We start from the raw sequence: 341 nt of genomic DNA, 5'->3' as shown, positions 1-341 counted from the left end.
AAAAAAAAAAAAAAAAAAAAGAGAGACTGAATTTTTTTGTACAAACACAAGGGACAGTTCGTCAGAGACACACGCTCCTGGAAGGGAATTTTGGTTTCCTACTTTTCAAGCTGGCAAAAGCAGATGGAACTGGCACAGTACCATGCGGCAGACCCTTTCCTTATTTTTTTTCCTTTTTTTTTTCTCTTTTTTTTTTGTGTTGTGGGCAGGATCGCTGGCAAGCAAGGACAATTTTCCGTGGACCCCTTGTGCTAATTGTGCAGTGTTCTTATTGGAATCTGTATACAAGACAAAGTAGAATTTTAGGAGTGCAAAAAAAAAAGTCTAATGGTTGATTAAAA

The sequence above is a fragment of the Pterocles gutturalis genome, unplaced genomic scaffold (assembly GCF_000699245.1).
Source record: "Pterocles gutturalis isolate BGI_N339 unplaced genomic scaffold, ASM69924v1 scaffold10901, whole genome shotgun sequence".
NCBI lineage: Eukaryota > Metazoa > Chordata > Aves > Pterocliformes > Pteroclidae > Pterocles > Pterocles gutturalis.
Note: the sequence above shows the minus strand (reverse complement) of the source record.